Genomic DNA, 19,858 nt, shown 5'->3' with positions numbered 1-19,858 from the left:
ATATATATTTCTTATAGGTTGGTTGTGCATGGGGCTTAAGGGTTCGACCAGGTCTCGAGGGGGGCTCATGCTGGACGTGGGTCAGGATCAGGAAGGGTCCTAGCCACCCACGATCAGGAAGGGTCCTAGCATGGCTAGGACCACTGGAGCGCAGCTTTGGAGGAGTCCCATGCAGCAGGGACTCCTCACGCGACAGGTAAGGGAGACAGCAGCCGAGAGGTGGATCGCTGCTGGGGCTTGGGTGAGTTAGGTAGGTCCTATAGGGTCTAAGGAAGTTGAGTAAGGGCTGGGCTAGGGGCTGGTGCGGCTGGGTCGCTGCTGGCTCTAAGAAATAGGAGGGAACCATGAGAGATTCAAGTGGCGCGAGGCTGCTGTCTTTTGCAGATGGGTTGGTGCTAACGTCCAGGGCTTGGGCTGGTCTGGGTAGTCTCTGGGCATGGTCCAGGGATGTCTAGGGTCAGGTGGGCTTGGTGGTTAAGGGCTAGAAGGATCCTAGAGTCACTAGAAGTTATATGCGTGAGTTTCATCCAAAGCGCAGGTTCTGAAGTCAGTTTCCAGGAAGTTTTTGAGTGGGCCAGGGCTGGTATTTCGGGCTGGACTTGGTCGCTAGGTTCCCTAGATGGGTTGGCTAGGTTTTTTCTTAAGGTGGCTCGGGCGTCGACGGGTTCGTTAGTGTGTCAAAAACAAAAATTAAAGAAGGAAAAATAGATCCATGGGTCCACGTGGGTGGATCATGACTTGGAAGGGTAGAATAGGTAATAAAAATGCTATATTTAAAATTTGGCATCAAACTAATGAGTTTTGAATTTATTCGAGATTTAATCGCCGCACGAAACGCTAATTAACGAGTTAATTGAAATGCCTAGTTTTAAGCTTTATAAAATTATGAAAAATTATATTTAAGCTCAAATAATTATTAAAAGTATAAGTTTTTAATTTGGGAATTTTATACTAAGGTTTGGTTTAATTCGGGTTAAAACGCAGTAATACGTCACATTTAAAGATTAAATTAAAAGTTCTCGATTTAGGCTAAATAAAAATATAAGAAAAATCATACAGGCTTAAATAATTATTTGGGACATATTAGAGTCAATGAAATTAATAAAAAGTAAAAAACGAGAAATTTTACGTCCAGGGTAAAACGGTCTTTTCACACCTAAAAAATTAGTAAACGTCATGGCAGTGTCCTGAATGCTGTTTTATATGCTAAATTGATTATTTTCAATGATTATGGATGATTATGAATTTTTATATGTTAATACGTCAATTTTAAATGTTTATGGAATTTTTATGTTTGTGGATTTTTAAGTTAAAAAGTTTATTTTAAACGTTTATGATTTAAATGTTTATTTTAAACGTTTATTATGTTAAAATATTTATTTTAAAATGTTTATGGCTTTTTATGATTTTTATATGTTAAAACGTTTATTTTAAAAGTTTATGGATTTTTATGATTTAAATTGGACATTTAAAAGATATGTTGTATGCTTGGTTTCAAAAATAAAACGATATGTCAATGCATGATTTTTATTAAAGTAATGAGAATGTAAACGTTGAAGGAAGTGAAGTAATTGTGACTAATTCGATAATTTTGGAGATTTCGTGAGGGTGACGGTCCCAGTGGGAGCCCAACGATCGTATTTCCAGTGTTACGAATATGAGGTAACGGTATGAGGTAACAGTATCTGGTAACGATAAGAATGGAAATATCGTGAGGGGAAAAGGCCGCAGAGGGAGCCCATTTATGGGAAAAGGCCCCAGAGGGAGCCCCGACGATCGTATTCTATTCGAAAGAGGATAGGCCAAGGCACAGTTGACCGGTGAGAGTGTCGCTGATGTCCCCGCCGCCCAGTACTGTGGTTTAATGTAGATGGATCCATCGACTTTTGAGGTTTAAGGAAAGTCACAATTAACGATCTGAATTCAACAAAGGAAAAGGAAAAATGTTTATGATCATGTTAAAAGGTTTTATGTTATGTCATGTTGAGGAAAAAGGGAAAAGTTAAGGTTTATGTTTGCATGTCATGAAAATGTTTATGTTTAAAGTTGATGCATCATTATGAAAATATTTTATTTAAAGTTCATGCATCATAAAAAAATTTACGAAAATGTTCATGTTTGAAGTTTATGCATCTTCATGAAAACGATATTTTAAGTACAAGTATTTTTCACTGTTGCTTGTGGTTTTATACGTATTACTTGTTATCAAGAATATGATGTGTTGGGTCTTTAGACTCACTAGGTGTGATTGATGCAGGTGTTTATGACATTAATGTTATGGGAGGTCTTGATGGTTGACCTGACTTGACTGAAGGTGCACACGACCCGAGGACCAGCACTTCTATCTTTCTGCATTTATGATTATGATTTATGTTAAAGATTTTTACGACTTTTTATTTATGCTTTTGAGTGATTTTTGAGAGATTATAGTATGGGCTGTATTTCTCAAATATATAGTTGGTTGTTTTAAATTTTAAAATGGTTCTAAAATATTGTTATGTAAATGTGTATGATTCGGACGATGCTATGTAAGGTTTTAAAAAATAAAATAAAATATAATTTCTAGCACATTTTAAGAAAAAGAAAGGCAGACGTTTCAGTTGGTATCAGAGCAAAGGTCCTGTAAAGGGTTGTGCCACCATCAGCGCTGGGAAGATCAGTCGTCAAGCCTCAATTTGTAAGTTTTACGTGCTTTATATGATTTTATGATTTTACTTGCATAATTAAATGAATTATATGTTTACGTCACATGTTTAATAGCTCTATGAGGATATATGCTTTATAATTTTTATACGTAATACGATATGAAATAAGAAATTATTTGATTTCAATGCATGTCGGCTTTGCGGTGGAATTGGACTATGTTGATTTTTGGGTTTTAGTATTGACGTTTTACTTTTTGGGATATAAGTTAATCATGAATATTATGAATACTTTGGGACACATAGATTTTCTAAGAAAATAATTATAATTCATGGTTACTAGTCCAATTAATTTTTGGGAATGAGACGTAAGGAATAATGATTTAAGAATTTGTGACGACTTTAGGAGTATAGAAATGTGTAAATTGGGATTTTAAGTTTGATGAAAGGTAAAATTGGTTATAGGAATTGATTTTTGGGTAAATAAGTTTAAATTATTGAGATTATGTTATGGGAAACCTGTAGAAGGAAATTAAGAATGATAAAAACTTATGGGTTAACTGTAGGATTTTTGAAATTAAGGACCTATTAGGATAATTTTTGGAGAAATTAAGAATTAATTTTGCAATTTTTAAGGAATTTGGGAACTAGTTTAGCAATAAGTGATAATTGAATGGGTTAATTTATAAGAGTTTTCGATGATTTAGGCTTTTAAGAATATTTGAAACCTTCGGATATTTTGGTTATAATGTTATAAGGATGTTAATCAGGGGTTTTTAAGGATGAATCAATATTAGGCTTGAAAATCTAAGCGTTAGCGGATGCGTTTGGGATTTTAAGATTGAAACATAATAAGTTGATGAACATTTTGGGTATAAAATAAAAAAATAATATACAATAAGTGTGATCATCCATATTTTTTATATTGGGAATTTTAAGAAATGATGAAATTTGAGGTTATAATAATAATAGCACTAAGTGATTATGGGTCTTTTTATATTGCGATTTGAAAATAAAGATTTAGAAGAAAAAACTAATTGGGATCAAGGAGACGTAAGGACATTGTAAAAACCGTAAATTGGACTGCGTATAAGCCAATTTAAATTAAAATGATTTTTATTGCATGAATATTTAAATTTTTTTCTTTAAATTTATTTATTTTACGCATTAGTTTAATTGTTACTTTTTCAGTTAAATAAGTGAGGCCGGACTGGAGTTGGAGTATTGAGATAAAATTTAAGAAAACATTCTTAGAATTTATTTTAGTTAAATAATAAGTTAATTTTTTATGTAAAAGAAAGTTTAAGAATTTAATTAATTATTTAAAGACAAGTAGTGGATAAATTTCTTTGGTATTTTATTTAATGGTTTTAAAGCATTAAATGCATGTTTATTTCATTAATTTGTATTTAAATATTTTATGCATTTTATGCATAATTCATGCATGGTAGAATTATTTTGGGAATTTTAAAGGTTCATGCATTAAAGATTGTTAAGTTTCATTTCGCGTTCGAACGAGGAACGAAGACCGGAGAATTTTCAGGAAAATTATTTTTAATTACATAATTTATTTTTATTAATTAATATAAGGTGTTTTTAAGCATATTTTTCAAAAACGGGATTTTATTAGGTATTTTTACTCGCAGTATTTTAATTTTAATGGTACGCAAATTTTATCGAATCGGGAGAATTTTTGAGGCTTCGGCTAATATTTTCAAAATCTTTCCAACATGAATTATTTTTCGGGATTGTGTTTGAATTTAATGGGTCTACTTTTAAACTTGTTAGGCTTAAATATTTTTTAAACTTTAATTAATAAATAAAGGGCCATTCGTTGAATTTTTAACCATTTAATTATTGTACAAGTGGTGAGCCTATATCTATTATTCTTTAAACCAACCGACACCCTCTTCATTCCTCTTTATTCCCTCGTTTCCAACCATTTCCCCACCACCTTTCCTCTCTCGTTTCATTATTTAATCCATCAGCTAAGGTCTCGGATCTTGCTTGTCTTGCAATAAAGAATTTCTTCGGCTTTCGGGTCGATTCCTTCCCGCATTCTGCATCATTCAGGCACGCCCCGTACCCTTATTTCTGCATCATTCACGTCATATACATGCTGATGATTGTGTTTTTACAATTAAAATTTCGATCCAGCCTAGTGTAGGAAAGATTTTCGGTTTTCTTGTTTGTTCTTGCATCTTGTGATCACCACTCACGTTTTTCTGGTAAGTTGCAAGGGGACTGCTGTACTGTGCGATGAGGGACTGTTAGCACCGAAAAAGAAAAGGTTTTTAAGTTGGAGCCGTGACCTTGTTGAGTTGGGAGGGAGATGAGCGAATTCCTTGATGCTTTGGATCGTTGGTGAGGAGATCGGCGGCTTTGCTCGAACCGGCTGTGCTAAGGCCGAACCAAGCCATGGACCAAACCCTGGTGGGTCTGAGCCACGGCCTAGTAAGGCCAGACCATTGCTGGAACAAGCCTTGTAGCCGATCGGGCCTGGGGTAGTGGGTTCGGACGCTAGGTGCGTTTGAGGGGTGATCTTCGAGCAGGCGAGCTGTGCTTCTTGCATGGGAGTGCCGTGAGTTCTTTGGGTCCAGAGGGGTCTTAGAGTAGTCTTAGTGAGGTGGTTTAGTAGCTGGTCTCATCGGTGGCGTGCTAGGACGCGTAGAATGGAAGTAATGTATTAGGATCGTGTATTAGGAAAGAGCAAATTTCCAGCAGCAGGATGGCCCATTCTTCGAAAGTTTTGGGGTCTGAATTTAATGGTTTTAGGACCTTTTAAGTGTTGATAAGGTGTGGTAAAAAGTTGGGAAAGTTTTGTTAAATTTCGAGTCGATTCGGGTTAAAATCGAGATCCCGATTGTGAGGCCCGGGGCCTAAGAGGGCGGGGGGTGATCGCCGGTGCCATCAGTTGCACGGACAATAAGCGGCTCCTGGCAGGCTTCTAGGTGGAGGGAACATGAATGAACCGATCCCACACGGGAATCAGAGGGATTCCGAGACTGTTCTATATAATGGACTGTACAGTTGAAGAGGGCTTAAAAAATTTGATTTGTACTACTCATATCACGAAGGTGCATCTTCTTTTCAGTAGCTCATCACATAAGAACTCCAAAGTTAAGCGTGCTTGACTTGGGGCAATTTTGGGATGGGTAACCTCCTGGGAAGATTCCCAGGGTGCGTGTGAGTAAGAACATAAGCACGCTGGAAAGACTCGTCTTGGTACAGTGAGGACAGTCGTCGAATTTGGGACGTTACAGTTGGTATAAGAGCCGATCTCTCTTAGTACGGTGTGGTTCGGGGACGAACCAAGCGGAAGCTGGTGGGCATGTGAGGCCAGGGGCCTAAGAGGGCGGGGGGTGATTGCCGGTGCCATCAGTTGCACGGACAATGAGCGGCTCCTGGCAGGCTTCTAGGTGGAGGGAACATGAATGAACCGATCCCACACGGGAATGAGAGGGATTCCGAAACTGTTCAATGTAATGGACTGTACAGTTGAAGATGGCTTAAAAGATTTGATTTGTACTACTCATATCACGAATGTGCATCTTCTTTTCAGTAGCTCATCACATAAGAAATCCAAAGTTAAGCGTGCTTGACTTGGGGTAATTTTGGGATGGGTGACCTCCTGGGAAGTTTCCCAGGGTGCGTGTGAGTGAGGACATAAGCACGCTGGAAAGACTCGTCTTGGTACAGTGAGGACAGTCGTCGAATCTGGGGCATTACACCGATCCAAGTTTTAAAAAGAATCAGTTAAGTTGTACAATTGGCTCGAGTTTATATCTAGGAATGCTTTTAAATATGTTTTGGGACATTTTTAAGAATTTGGTAAGTTTCGGATCAAAATGATGAGTTTTGGATTTATTCGGGATTTAATCGCCACAAGAAATGTTAATTTAAAAATTAATTGAAACGCCTAGATTTAAGCTTAATAAAATTATGAAAAATTATATTCAATCTCAAATAATTATTAGAAGTCTAAGTTTTTAATTTGGGAATTTTATGTTGATGTTTGGTTTAATTCGGGATTAAAACGCATTAATATGTTAAATTTAAAGATTAATTTAAAAGTCATCGATTTAAGCCAAATAAAAATATGGGAAAATTAATGTAGGCTTAAATAATTATTTGGGACATGTTAGGGTCAATGGTATTAAGAAAATGTCAAAGACGTGAAATTTTAAGTCTAGTGGAAAAACGATAATTTTTGGGTTTTCAAGGGCAAAATGGTCATTTTGCACCCGGGGTGAGATTTCGGTCATGGCAGCGTCCTGAGCACAAATTCATGTTATTTTAAATGTTCTTGCATCACGTTTACGATTTTTACGCTATTATAATAATTATGGTGCATGCTTGGTTTAAAGGAATTAAGAGAAAAAAAGTGAGAAAGTGAAGAGCACTCCGTCTCTGCCGCGCCGCGTCGTCGTTTTGTTTGTTTTCTTTCAAAACAAACCAAGGCATGTTTATATCTTCTTTCACGCTTCAATCAAGTCATATAGGTATTTTTAAATATCGCAAGTACATGATTTTAATGCAAAAAAATCGAAATTGTTCATATTCAATTATGTTATTTAATTATATTACGTGAAAAATATTCATTTTGAGATTTATGCGATATTGCTTGTGGTCACTTTACTATCATGGGATTATTACTTCACTCGATCGCCAGTTACCGGTCAGTTCAGTTTGGTACCACCCGGTCGCCAGTTACCGGTCAGTTCAGTTCAGTTCAGGGGCCACTTGCGTAGACCATAATCTCACCAGAAAATTATTACATGCTATTTCATTACAGGGCTCCAAGGAGTAAACATTTTCACTTATGATTTTCAGTTCAGTTATGAACGTATTATAATTACTCATGATCAGTTATTTTTACTTTATGCTGACATGATATTTCCACTTCGCATGCGATTTTATTATTATTACTTGTTATCTACGATATATGCATGCTGAGTCTTTAGACTCACTAGATTTGATTGTTGTAGGTACTGATGAGGTCGGGACCGAGGGCGGGGACCAGTGAGCTAGCTTGGGTCGGCAGTAGTGGAACCCGAGGACCTCATTTTTAGCATTTATTATTTTCCGAAATCAGTTTTTATCTGTTGATGGATTATTTGAAATCGATACATTGCAAACATTAAATTCTTCCGCTGCTATTTTGAATATTAAACTTTATTTATCAGTTTATCTTATGAATGAGACATTTTAATTATTTAAAAAGAAATTTTTTATTTTTCCGCAAATTTTCAAACACGAATTTCGGGCCTTCACAGTTGGTATCAGAGCCGACCTCTCTTAGTACGGTGTGGTTCGGAGACGAACCAAGCGGAAGCTGGTGGGCATGTGAGGCCCGGGGCCGAAGAGGGCGGGGGGTGATCACCTGTGCCATCAGTTGCACGGACAATGAGCGGCTCCTGGCAGGCTTCTAGGTGGCGGGAACATGAATGAACCGATCCCACACGGGAATGAGAGGGATTCCGAGACTGTTCAATGTAATGGACAGTACAGTTGAAGAGGGCTTAAAAGATTTGATTTGCACTACTCATATCACGAAGGTGCATCTTCTTTTCGGTAGCTCATCACATAAGAACTCCAAGTTAAGCGTACTTGACTTGGGGCAATTCTGGGATGGGCGACCTCCTGGGAAGTTTCTTAGGGTGCGTGTGAGTGAGGACATGAGCACGCTGGAAAGACTCGTCTTGGTACAGTGAGGACAGTCGTCGAATCTGGGGCGTTACAGACATTCTAGAGCTTAAGTTTTATCAGAGTAGCGCATCGGAAGCGTGGATTTTTGGGATACTAGAACTAAGTCTAAAATTTGGGTTATTAAGGATAAGCGAATTTCGAGGACGAAATTCAATTTAAGGGGGGTAAATTGTAACGTCCCGAAAATTTAAAGGTCCACGCAAACCACATGCATGCAATTATTAAATTTTTTTGTATTTAATTAAATGTTTTAATTGCCTGAATTAATTATGTTGTGCATATTTGCATGTTTAAAATTATATTTTCTACATGATTGCATTAAAATGTATTTTTAAAAGGTTATTCGAGTTGCGATCGAGGAACGAAGACCGAGGGCTAAAAAAAATAGAAAATGTTTTTATTAAATAATTTTTTTTAATTATTTAAAATATGGTAGATGTTTTTTCTTATTTTTGAAAATAAGGGGGTGTTGAGGTGATTTTATACGTTGGGACGTAAATTTTATCAGTGTTGGTTTTCAACAAAAACTCGAACGTTTTGGCAACCCGGCTGATAAATTCACAAACTTATTTAAACAAAACTATTTTTAGTATTTTAATTAAAGACTAATGGGTCTAATTAAACCCTTTATAGGCCTAAAGCCTTGTTAATGCTTTGTTTAATATTTAAAGTGTTAAAATCCCACCCCATGACCACAATACAACACGCTACGCCCCCAATCAAACCAAACTCTTCTCTCAAATTAAAAGTCACGGCCCCCACTTCCCAACTCAATTCAGACACTTCTTTCCAACAAATTACACACGGCACACACCATCAAAGCAAGGAAGAAGTTTCGAATATAGCAAGAAAAAATTCAGCAAACGTCTTCTCGCCGCCGTTCTTCGATCCGTCAACATTATTACGTGCGTTAAATACACAAAGGCACGCCATATTCTTCTTTTACTCGTCATCACACCATATTATTTAAATATGTTGGAAATTGCATGAAAAACAAGTTGCAACATGAAATATTTTCGGTTTTGTGTAAGATGCCAATTTTTAAGGCTTGAATTTGAGGAAAAAAACATGTTTGTTATGTTGTTAAAGGGACTGCCATGATTAGGATTGGTTAAGGGATGTTTTTACATGTTTTCAAGAGTCCTAAAACACACCAAAACGTTGCAAATCTAAAAGAACAAGCTCGAATCGTAGGTAGTTAATTAAGTAGGGCCGATGTTCTTGTTGATCTTCATGAGTTCGGTTGGTTGTGCTTGGGGCTTAAGGGTTCGAACAGGTCTCGTGGGGGGCTCGTGCTGGACGTGGGTCAGGGTCAGGAAGGGTCTTAGCATGACTAGGACCCCTGGAGCGTAGCTTTGGAGGAGTCCCATGCAGCAGGGACTCCTCACGCGACAGGTAAGGGAGACAGCAGCCGAGAGGTGGCTCACTGCTGGGGCTGGGTGAGTTAGGTAGGTCCTATAGGGTCTAATGAAGTTGAGTAAGGGCTGGTCTAGGGGCTGGTGTGGCTAGGTCGCTGCTGGCTCTAAGAAAAAGGAGGGAACCGTGAGGGATCAAAGTGGCGCGAGGCTGCTGTCTTGTGCAGATGGGTTGGTACTCGCGTCCAGGGCTTGGGCTGGTCTAGGTAGGGTCTGAGCATGGTCCAGGGATGTCTAGGGTCAGGTGGGCTTGGTGGTTAAGGGCTAGAAGGATCCTAGAGTCACTAGAAGTTATATGCGTGAGTTTCATCCAAAGCGCAGGTTCTGAAGTCAGATTCCAGGAAGTTTTTGAGCAGGCCAAGGCTAGTATTTCGGGCTGGGCTTGGTCAGTAGGGTCATTAGATGGGTTGGCTAGGTTTTGGATTTATTCGGGATTTAATCGCATCACGAAACGCTAATTAACGAGTTAATTGAAACGCCTAGTTTTAAGCTTTATAAAATTATGAAAAATTTTATTTAAGCTCAAATGATTATTAAAAGTCTAAGTTTTTAATTTGGGAATTTTATACTAAGGTTTGGTTTAATTCGAGATTAAAACGCAGTAATACGTCACATTTAAAGATTAAATTAAAAGTTCTCGATTTAAGCTAAATAAAAATATAAGAAAATTCGTATAGGCTTAAATAATTATTTGGGACATATTAGAGTTATTGAAATTAAGAAAAAGTCAAAAGAGAGAAATTTTACGTCCAGGGGTAAAACGGTCTTTTCACACCAAAAAAATTAGTAAACGGCATGGCAGTGTCCTGAATGCTGTTTTATATGCTAACTTTATTATTTTCAATGATTATGGATGTTTATGAATTTTTATATGTTAATACGTCAATTTTAAATGTTTATGGAATTTTTATGTTTGTGGATTTTTATGTTAAAAAGTTTATTTTAAACGTTTATGATTTAAATGTTTATTTTAAACGTTTATTATGTTAAAATATTTATTTTAAAATGTTTATGGCTTTTTATGATTTTTATATGTTAAAACGTTTATTTTAAAAGTTTATGGATTTTTATGATTTAAATTGGACATTTAAAAGATATGTTGTATGCTTGGTTTCAAAAATAAAACGATATGTAAATGCATGATTTTTATTAAAGTAATGAGAATGTAAACGTTGAAGGAAGTGAAGTAATTGTGACTAATTCGATAATTTTGGAGATTTCGTGAGGGTGACGGTCCCAGTGGGAGCCCGACGATCGTATTTCCAGTGTTACGAATATGAGGTAACAGTAAGAATGAGAATATCGTGAGGGGAAATGGCCCCAGAGGGAGCCCATTTATGGGAAAAGGCCCCAGATGGAGCCCCGACGATCGTATTCTATTCGAAAAAGGATAGGTCAAGGCTCAGTTGACCGGTGAGAGTGTCGCTGATGTCCCCGCCGCCCAGTACTGTGGTTTCATGTAGATGGATCCATCGACTTTTGAGGTTTAAGGAAAGTCACAATTAACGATCTGAATTCAACTAAGAAAAAGGAAAAATGTTTATGACCATATTAAAAGGTTTTATGTTATGTCATGTTGAGGAAAAAGGGAAAATTTAAGGTTTATATGTTTGCATGTCATGAAAATGTTTATGTTTAAAGTTGATGCATCATTATGAAAATATTTTATTTAAAGTTCATGCATCATAAAAAGGTTTACGAAAATGTTCATATTTGAAGTTTATGCATCTTCATGAAAATGATATTTTAAGTACAAGTAGTTTTCATTGTTGCTTGTGGTTTTATAAGTATTACTTGTTATCAAAAATATGACGTGTTGGGTCTTTAGACTCACTAGGTGTGATTATGGGAGGTCTTGATGGTTGACCTGACTGGACTGAAGGTGCACACGACCCGAGGACCAGCACTTCTAGCTTTCCGCATTTATGATTATGATTTATGTTAAAGATTTTTACGACTTTTTATTTATGCTTTTGAGTGATTTTTGAGAGATTATAGTATGAGCTGTATTTCTCAAATATATAGTTGGTTGTTTTAAATTTTAAAATGGTTCTAAAATATTGTTATGCAAATGTGTATGATTCGGCCGATGCTATGTAAGGTTTTTAAAAAAAAATAAAAATTTCTAGCACATTTTAAGAAAAAGAAAGGCAGACGTTTCATGGATTGTAGACACAGAACATGATATAGACGACAGACTTCATGAAAATCCAGAACTAAGGCGAGAATTGCTGCTTAAGATACAAAACATTCTTGATCAACACAATCCATTTGTGCACGTGTTTCGACAAATTGGAAAATGTCAAGACATTCCTAACTGCTGGCTCATCATCAGGCAACAAAAACCTAATGAACATCAATATAGTTTACCAACAACATCTCAGGTTGCAGCTGTAATTGTTGACAACGAATTTCAAGAAACTTCTAGCAGTCGAGATATTACTATACAAGGAATCGGTGGAAATCTTATCAGCATTCAAGATGTAGTTGGCTATTATGGATACGTTCAAATCAACGTGATATACGTTCTGAACTTTACCAAGGATTGCAAGATTGTTTACATGGAGGTGAAAATAATGCAGGTATGAAAACTTAATTGTTTAGAATATTATTTTTCACAACATATATTACAACTCAAATATTATACATATCTACCAAATGCATCACAAGAAATGTTGGTACTAGAATTGTTTTACCATCATCTTTCGGTGGAAGCCCACGTGATATGTACCAACGGTATCAAGATGTCATGACTTTGGTACAAACATATGGAAAACCAGATGTAATGCTTACAATGACATGCAATCGGAATTGGAATGAAATAAAATATACTTCCTGGGCAATCATCTATAGACCGACCAGATTTGATTACAAGGATATTTAGATCAAAATTTGAAGAGTTTAAGAAAGACATTATGGATAGGGGGTTTTAGGTAAGGTTCGTTCTTATTCGTACGCCATTGAGTATCAAAAAAGAGGGCTTCCTCATGTTCATATGTTGGTCATATTTGAAAATAATGACAAATTGTGTACCCCCGATCACTTTGACTCAATTGTGCGTGCTGAAATACCTTCAAAAACAGAAGAACCCAATCTGCACAAAGCAGTTATCCACCATATGATACATGGGCCCTGTGGATCAATCAATCCTAATTGTCTGTGCATGGTAAATGATAAATATAAGAAGAACTTTCCAAAGCCATTTGTGGAATACACATCTCAAGGAAATGATTCATACCCTTTGTATCGAAGAAGTGAAGGTGGCCAAGTATCAATTACCAAAAATGACGACGTCTTCATTGATAATGGTTGGGTTGTTCCATACAATCCGTGGCTTTTATTAAAATATGATTGTCATATTAATGTTGAAGTATGTGGAGGGATTAAATGTGTCAAGTACATATATAAGTACATCCATAAAGGTCCTGATCGGGTCTTACTAGAGTTACGAAATGGGAAAAATTGTGATGAAATCCAACAGTACGTGGATGGAAGGTGGATTTGTGCGCCTGAAGCATTGTGGCGAATTTTCTCATTTGAGTTCAGTAAGATGTATCCTTCAGTCATTAGGCTACAACTACATACACCAAACCAACATTTGGTTTATTTTGACCCCCAACAACATGTAAGTGATACAATAGAAGATGATGACAACTCGAAGATTATGCTTACAGAATTTTTCAAAATAAATTGTGATCCTGACTTGACATGAAAGTATTTATATCGAGAATTTCCACAATATTACACATGGATAAAATCCGGAAAAAAATGGATTCGTCGAAGAAGCAACAATAAAGTGGTTGGGAGAGTATATGTTTTGTCGCCATCTGAAGGTGAGAGATTTTATCTCCGTATCCTTTTAAACCATGTCAGGGGCCCAACATCTTTTGAAGATCTGATGACTTTGAATGAGGTAACATATTCAACATTTAAGGAGTCTGCTCAAATGAGAGGACTTCTTCAACAGGATAATTATATAAAACAATGTCTACAAGATGCACGCTCATTTAAAATGTCATCTTCATTTAGAATGTTATTTGTATCCATATTGGTATTCTGTCAACCAACAACAGTTCGAGAACTCTGGGATGATTTCCATCCTTGCATGTGTGAAGATTATGGTAGAGAAATTTCATCAAGTAACTTAATCATCAATAAGTTATTGCTTGAGATACGACGGTTGTTGCATCAATACAAAAAGAAACTTGATGATTTTGATTTGCCATCGATAAGTGCTGAGTTTTTATTAGACACAAACCAAAAATAATTGAGGATGAGCTTTCTTATCAGATTTCTGATGATGACTTGAGATCTATTGAACGTTTGAATGCTCATCAAAGGATTGCGTTTGACACCATCATAGAAAGTATTATGAATAACCAATCAAAACTTTTCTTCATTGATGGTCCAGGAGGTACTGGTAAGACTTTTTTTATACCGCTCAATGTTGGCACATTTGAGAAAAATGGGTAAAATTATAATTGCGGTAGCATCATCTGGAATAGTTGCGACATTGTTGCAAGGTGGAAGAACTCCACATTCACGTTTTCAAATTCCACTTAGACCAACCGCATCTACATTGTGCCAAATAAAAAAAAACAGACAGAACTTGCAGATCTAATAAGGCGTGCATCAGCTATAGTATGGGACGAGGCTCCAATGGCAAATCGCTATGCTTTTGAATCCGTTATTAAAAGTTTCCAAGATATTATGGAAAATCCAATAGCTTTTGGAGGGAAGACAATGGTTTTTGGTGGCGATTTTCGACAAGTGTTACCAGTTGTTAAACGAAGGTCAAAGGCAGAACAAATTGCTTCAAGTATTTCAAGGTCATCATTCTGGCAATGCTTAAAGATAATACACCTTCAACAAAATATGAGATATGCACAAGATATTGAGTTCTCGCAATTTCTCTTGCGCATAGGTGGTGGATTGGAACATACTGTGAATGGTGATTTCATAAAATTACCAGATTCATTATCATACCATGGGAAGGAGAACAATCAATTCAAATGTTGATTGATTCTGTTTTTCCTAATATGATAAATCATGTTAACGATAAACACTATATGGTTGATAGAGCCATCATCACACCAAAAAATGTTGATGTCGACAATATTAATCAAGTGCTCATTCTCAAGTTTCCTGGAGAGGAAAAAGAGTAAACCTCTTGAGATACTGTAGAAGACGACAATCACAACCTTTTTCAAGAAGAATTTTTGAATTCCCTTAGTCCAAGTTTTTTGCCACCACATAAGATCATATTGAAAGTAGGAAGTCCTATCATACTCTTGAAAAATGTTGCGCCCGAACTTGGTCTATGCAATGGAACAAGATTAATATGCTGCAGTCTTGGTAGAAATTTTATAGATGCTGAGATCATAACAGGTCCTCACAAGGGTAGCAGATTCTTTCTACATAGAATGCCCTTGAAAAGTGAAGATAATTCTGGATCACCATTTGAGTTGACCTGTCGACAGTTTCCCATAAGGCTTAGTTTTGCTCTGACAATAAACAAAGCACAAGGTCAAACAATCCCAAATATTGGCATATTTTTGCGTAACCTCGTGTTCAGTCATGGTCAGCTATATGTGGCACTTTAAAGAGGAGTCTAACAAAATTCTACAAAAAATTTGGTAAAAGATGGAAATTTAGAGCGTCAATCTGGTGTATTCACAAGAAACGTGGTTTTCAAAGACGTATTGCTACCTAATAGAGAATAATTAAGTGTGAGTAAGTCAACTCTTTTTATTCTAATTTTATTTTAAAAAAGGATTATGTACAAATAGTTACAATAATCATTAAATACATGCTACACGTTTCAACGTTAGAATTTGGGGATGCTAATAAATTCCATTATCTATGTTCAACCACATTTAGCTATATGTGGCACCATGTATTATGTCCATGTTTTTATTTTGCCCATGATTATCTATTTCTCATACTCTATCTTATCACGTCTCCCGAATAACCATTTTTGCATAGCTAATATAATTTCTATAGTTATTGAATCAAATTTAAACAGTACTTGGGTAGTGCCTATTGGATAAACATATTATTTATGATTTTTTTATTGTTGGTTAAGTTGAATTTTTTTGCTGATTATGAATTGCCTTTGTGTTTTTTTCTCATAAGCTGAAGGATACTGGTTGCAAACAAAGTATTCGTATAAATGGCATACTCAATTCAACTTATCAGATCTACTCGCCCACATCTTCATCTGGTTTGTTTTTAACAATGAATTAGTTTATGGTCTTTTATTTATTATGTCGCTTTATATTATTGATCATATCAAATTCGTCCGTTCGTTTTAAACTTGCATATGAGATAATATCTTTTACTATTTATTAAAACTAGGCATCTTAGAATAAATACACGATGTCTTGGTCTGTTCTTTGAAGTACCTAAATTATCCTCAATCCATCTCTCCACGTTTGACACGCTCCAACGATTCTTCATAAACTATAACTCCATTACTTTTTTTCAATTTTTCGAATATAGGTTAAATCTCCTCTCCGAACTTCTATCACACAACGCATTCTCTTTGAAGTTAAATCTTATCTTCCAAACTTCTATCACACGACGATAAGAACATTATAATTATTTTTTTCTTAATTTTGTGTACGCATTTAGGATGGAGGTTTTTTGTTGTCTAACTAGAATAATTTTTTCTTTTCAGTTTGTTGAATGATGTTTGTGCCATTTTCCCTAATGTTTTTGCCGTTATCTCAATAGTTTATTTGTACATGTTCTCTTTTTTGATCGGTCCAAGATTGTTTGTGCCGTTTTCTTTAAAATGATTCTGTTTTTTTTTCCTTCACCAGAAATTCCGGATCATAAAGTACTAAAAATATCTTTTCTTAAATTTGAAATCCAAGTATTTTGATGAATTTGAGATTATTCTCTTTCGGTATTTGCGATTTTCCAATCATGAAGGTAAAATCGCATTCAATTGCTGGTGGCAGTGGGGAGAATAATACTTTTAAAATGATATTATTTGATGATTTATTTTGTTTGTAGAAATAAAGTGTTCAATAAACTGTACACATTTTTTTAATAGATAATTAAAATTATTATTTTAATTATTTTTTTTACAAGAACACCGATTATTTTGGTTGATTCGAATTTAAGAAAAAATATTGGTTGAATTTGTAAATTAATTTAATGTAATTGGATTCCTTCTAAATGGAACCGGGTAATCATTTGTTCTCTAAAGTTTTAAGTCATTTCTCATTTATACAAATGGTTGTGTTGCTCGAGGAATAGTAATTGTTATTTGAGGTTCTTTGAGAATTTACTCAAGCAGAACTATTACTAAATATTTGTGTTTAGTTTTTTTATTTGATTTTAGTGAAACCTAAGTTTAGTTTGATTGTTTAGCGCTTTGTCACTGTTTCAAAATACGAGTGATGATGAAACGAATTTTATGCAAGTGGTAAATATTTTTGGAACAGAAACAATTCAGATTAAAATCTTACAAGGAAGCTAAAATCTTGAATTTTATTCTCAATTAAAAAAGTGAACATATGGATTTATTGGGTTTCTCACATTTTTATTTTTAGCCTTGGAAAATTTTTCTGTATGGTTTTCTTTTAATTTGATGTCACGAATTTATTTCCGTAATACAGGTCAACCCGACGTATATTTAAAGTGGAAAATAATACTTTTAAAATATGAATGTTTGTGATAAGCTACGTCAAGTTTTAAATGTTGTTCAGAACTGGTTTTATTATCTGAGGTGCAATGTTGAAGTGTTTTTTCCACTATATCTTGATGGGACTAAGGGTGTGCCTTCTCACTTATAGTTGTTTTGATTAAACAAGCCATCAATCTTGGTCATTAAAAAGAAGTAATTAAAATATTTGAAATATTAAAGAATTATACAAATTGTAGCAACGTTAAAAGTGTTTAATTAGGCTCAATTAAATCCTACAAAATGGCTCGAATTCCACCGCCTCTGCATCACATCATTCATTCCTCTTACAATTTCGACAGCTAATAAACAACAACTAAAATGCATGAATTTCCTCAAATTTTGCGTCAAAACCCTCTTTTATCCTTGCTGTTATTATACTTGATTGATTGTTAAAAATATACATAACTGGGAATGAGCATTCGGTTTGACTATTGATTGTCTTTGGTTGGATGCTTCCTGTGTCATCAACATTCTTGGAAACGACATTAAAGAATTGAATATTCTCAAACGTGTGTCTCTATCTTTTGATGTTATTTATTCTATTGTTGAAAGGTGTGGAACATGATATATTCTCATGTTATTTCATTCTATCATTCATATCAACTTAACAATATCGTGTGTTATTTGGTCTTTCAATATAAAGTATGTGATTGATTTATAAGTGATGATACAGTTTACGTTTCAATATAGTTGTTTTGTACTGTTTTTCATTGTATCGTGTCCCCTTAGTGTATGGTTTTGTTTCCTCCGTTCAATTCTTACATAGTTTCCAATTTGGTATTAATACAGGAACAAAAGTTATGAATAGGTTGATAGTTTGTTCAAATGTGACACATATTTTGGATCAACTTTTAAAAAAGTAATGAAGATTTTGATTTTGCACAAATTTTTTGTTCTATTCTAAACTATGTCTATTGATGGAATGATTAACAATTAGTTTGTCGAAATATATTTTGATTAACCACCTAAGAATGTAGTTTTTTCCATTTCTAACCAATAGCTTGGCTTAATAGCAAATTATAGGTTGGAAACCACATTCTGTTGGTTTGGGCGCAAAGTCAATGTTTGTGCACAATTGGAGACCATTTTCCTTAGGTCATCATGGTACAATTGTTTCCCAGTTTGATTCTTGATTATTGAACGAAATATTGAAGTGGGATTTATGATTTTTTGTTTTTTTTGTTTTGTTTCTGTTTTGACTTGAATCTGTGACGTAAATCCGACGAGTTTTCGCTGTTATTTAATTGACATCTATTTAATTTCAACTTTCCGTATGATTTTTCCATACCTCCTCATTAATTGATTTTATATTGATTGCGAACATATTATATTAGCAACCAAAACCTACTGACTTTGCTCCCAACTACTTTATCGAGATAACAGAAGGTTCAATCGGACCGAACTACTCATCCGGAAGGCCAACAATCCAGGTAAGAATCGGCTATACATGTTTGATTTTGTTTGTGATGGCTTCTACGTGCGTGATTTTTGGTTTCTTTGTTGTCCTCGGAGCATTTCCTGATATTCACCGGTTGGTTTTCTTTATTTCAATATAATTGTTATTTTGCAGTGGATTTAATTTTGGGTTTTCTCCATTTCAATATTATTGTTCTTTTGCTCTTTAAGAAACTATCTTTATAGCCTATTTTCGGTGAGGGCCTTGGATTAATATCTTCATCAGATTGTTATTTATTCCCATATCTAATGCAAGAAAATTTAACGTTGATAAATTCTTTGAACACTCTTGAGCGACTACTACTCAATTTGGCATTACAAAAACCTACTGATTTTGCATATTCTTTGTAGTATTCATTAGCCCCCTCTTGAGTATCAAATTCCATATCGTCGAGAGGATCTAAATTTGAATTGTCCAACACAATAACACAACTAGAATCCATTTTCAACAGAATTAAAACAAAATACAGAAAAACCAAGAACCAGCAGGTAAAACCCGTTAAATCAAACTACATGTAAGCCATGCATAATTACTATTATTTAAATTAAAAAGATTTTTATGCATGAGGATTTAAATTCATTCTTTTAAAATTGATTGAGTTATTATTATTTATTTTACGCAGTATTTTAGTTTTTATCTTTTCAGTTAAGTAAGTGAGGCCGGACTGGAGTTGGAGTATTAAGATAAAATTTAATGATAAGAAAATATTCATATAATTTATTCAAGATAAAGGATAATTTATTTTAATGTAAAAGAATGTTTAATAATTAAATTAATTAATTAGAGATAAGTAGTAAATAAATTCTTTTATGCCCAATAATTTAATTAAAAGCCTAAATTAAAATAGGTGACCAATTGAGATAAGTTAATCTAGGCTTATTTTATTTAAGAAATTGTAACTTAACATGCTAGTAAATTTAATTTAAAAATTAGCCATGCA

General features: G+C 34.9%; 1 long non-coding RNA gene across 3 annotated transcripts in view; it reads left to right on the top strand.

The window, feature by feature from the left end:
- Window positions 1–19,858, top strand: part of LOC140966981 (uncharacterized) — a 55,506-nt gene that overhangs the window by 20,916 nt on the left and 14,732 nt on the right. Inside the window, exon 1 of one of the 3 annotated variants that reach the window (XR_012173481.1) lies at window positions 18,858–18,892. The exons of the other annotated variants lie outside the window; for them this stretch is intronic. This is a non-coding gene — a long non-coding RNA (uncharacterized lncRNA). Of the gene's footprint in view, window positions 1–18,857; window positions 18,893–19,858 lie in introns of those variants that run through there. 3 annotated transcript variants of the gene reach the window in all.

This window comes from Primulina huaijiensis, chromosome 2, assembly GCF_012295235.1.
Source record: "Primulina huaijiensis isolate GDHJ02 chromosome 2, ASM1229523v2, whole genome shotgun sequence".
Lineage (NCBI taxonomy): Eukaryota > Viridiplantae > Streptophyta > Magnoliopsida > Lamiales > Gesneriaceae > Primulina > Primulina huaijiensis.
The sequence above is the reverse complement of the archived record's forward strand: the minus strand, read 5'-3'. Positions and strand labels throughout refer to the sequence as shown.